Genomic DNA, 2,744 nt, shown 5'->3' on the forward strand with positions numbered 1-2,744 from the left:
TTTCCTGAGTAAGTTCAAAGCAGCCAATTGAGGGGATACCTGAAGGGCCCTTCTTAGTTGCTCCTGGTTGATCAAAGAGGCTCTTTCTTTGACTTATTGCAACAAGAGAATGAGAAGTACATAGTAAGCATAAAACTGGTCATTCCTTGGAGACATATGTGCCTGCTGTGGATCTAGAGGTATATCCTGTGGGAGTACATTTGTTGCTGGGCAGGCTTCAGAGAAGTCAGAAGCCGTTACATATACACAAGGGAAGGGGTTGTTTTCCACTCTGATGGCAAGCCTTTGTGTGCTCTCTTATTCACTGGCACCACTGGGTCCTTCCTAAGCACACCCTGCCCTTGGCTTAGCTGATTTGTTAGAGGTACCCAGTTGTTCCTTGGCCTGGGGCATCTGAGTCCTCTGCTTATCCATACGGGACTGAAGGTCTGCCAGTATCTCAGTTAGATGATCTCTGTCCATTTCTTCCTGGATATCCACTAGATGAACAGCTTTATGCTCCTCTTCAGCAAGCACTTGCTGAATTTTCTTAAATTCTTTTTGTATGAACTCCTTTATCTCTTTCTGAGTTACTTTAGGATCTGAACTCTTGAGCTTTAACTTTTCCACCAACTCTAGAATGGCTGCCTTCACTCTAGTGGAGTCTTTGCTTATTAGTTCTTCAAAGGCTTCATCTAAGGTGTAAAGCTGGTGACCCTGCTGAGTCCCAAGGACACAGATGATTGGCCTGTCTTTCTGGGAGTAGGGGCTCAAATCAAGCCCTTGGTCTGCATACTTCCTCTTGGATGTTCTCTTTTCTTCCAGTGCTCTTTTTGGGTCGAATTTGCTTTCTGCCTTAGTTTCTCTTTCCGACACACACCTTCCTTGGATGTCTTCTTCCATCATCTCGCTTTCTGGCTCACTGTCCTCCTCCTCACTCTCCTCACCGGTCTCGCTCCCTCCTTCCGACTCACTGCCCTCCAAGGCGCTTTCTAGCTCCTGCCGCGGGGGCTCCACCTTGACCGTGATCTCTTCCTTCCCGGGCCTCTCCCCGCAGGCTCTCCAGGTCCTGGCCTGGAGGCCCTGCATGTTCTTGACCAGGTGGTGACTGGGGAACCTCCACTTGTGCTCGTCGGCGTGGCGGGTGCAGTAGTAGAAGCCGCATTCTCGGCACACTTCGTCGGCCCGCGGAGCCTGGTCGGGATCGCACTGGTCACACGTGCCATCGTGCACCTCGTAGGCCGCGCACACTCTGGTGACCATGTGGGTGTTGTGATGTGGTCGAGGTCTCCGGGGCTCGCCGCTGCCCCTTGGCGAGGCCTCTTCGCTTCCCCTCCCCGGGCGCCGGGATCCGCGCCGCAGGAGTGGCCGCCTGGCTGGGGAGCGCGGCTCTGGGAAGCTGGACCTGGGGCTGAAGCAGCCCCCGCCGGGCAGCGAGCACTGCGCCTCCTCGTTGCTGGGTGTACTGGCGACGAGCTCCGCTGGACTCCTGTTGATGTCATACTCTTTAACATTCTGAATTCTAAGCTTTTTCACAATAAATTTCTCTCCCTCCTTCCCTCCTCTCTCCCTCCCTATCTTAGTATTATCTACTTTAACCTTTAACACTCAAACTAAATGCTGCTTCTTTCACGAAATGTTTAGAAGAAACTTGCTATAGAATCCTATTATTTTCTCATTGCCTGGTAATGCATTTTTCTTTTCCTAAGACAGTACACTCCTTGAAGGTAGGGACTGTGGCTTATCCATTTCATGATTAAGGTCTTATTAAATAGTGAAAAAAAATTTTTTTTAAGAACCTATACTAGTTGATCGATAATTATTTGCTGAATGATGAGTGAAAAACATTTAACTTAGCTATTTAAATGAAGACAACCGATTTAAAAAATATGAAATTAAGAAACGTCTATAGGAAGCTGGGCCGGTGGCCCACACCTATAATCCCAGTGGTTTGGGAGGCTGAGGCAGGAGGAAAGCGTGTTCAAAGCCAGTCTCAGCCAAAGCAAGGCACTAAGCAACTCAGTGAGACTCTGTCTCTAAATAAAATGCAAAATAGGGCTGGGATGTGGCTCAGTGGTTGAGTGCCCCTGAGTTCAATCCCTGTCCCCCGCCCCCCCAAAAAAGAAAAGAAACTTCTGTAGGAAAGCATTTCAGTACAGTGAAATGGTCAAAGATATTTTTGGACAAGACTAAAAACAGGAAACAAAGGCAAAAATTGACAAATGAGATTACATTTAAAAGCTTCTGCACAGCAATGAAAGCCATCAACAGGGTGAAGAGTCAACCTATAGAATGGGAGAAAATATTTGGAAAGTATGTATCTGATAAGGGATTGAGATACAGAATGTATTTGGAACTCCAAAAACTCAATAGCATGTACACACACACACACACACACACACACACACCTGATTTGATCACAGGAAGATATACAAATGGCTAAGAGATCTCTAAAAAAATTTCTCAAAGACAAGGATCATTAGATTAATGCAAATGAGGGAACCATAGTCAGATATCACCTCACTCCAGTAGGAATGGCTATTATCAAAAAGATTAAAGACAACAAGTGCTGGTAAGGATGTGGAAAAAAGGGAACACTTGCATAGTGTTGGTGGGAATGTAAATTAGTATAGCCATTATGTAAAACAATATGGAGGTTCCTCAAAAAATTAAAAATAGACACCACATGATCCAATAATTGCACTCTTGGGAATATATTCAAAGGAAATTATATCAGTATGCTGAAGAGACATTCACACTCCCAT

At 46.1% G+C, this 2,744-nt stretch overlaps 1 pseudogene; it reads right to left on the bottom strand.

Annotated features, from left to right (window-relative positions):
* Positions 1-324: 324 nt before the first annotated feature.
* LOC113196930 (tripartite motif-containing protein 44 pseudogene) lies at positions 325-1,242 on the bottom strand (annotated as a pseudogene).
* Positions 1,243-2,744: the final 1,502 nt, after the last annotated feature.

Source organism: Urocitellus parryii, chromosome 11 (assembly GCF_045843805.1).
Source record: "Urocitellus parryii isolate mUroPar1 chromosome 11, mUroPar1.hap1, whole genome shotgun sequence".
Classification (NCBI taxonomy): domain Eukaryota; kingdom Metazoa; phylum Chordata; class Mammalia; order Rodentia; family Sciuridae; genus Urocitellus; species Urocitellus parryii.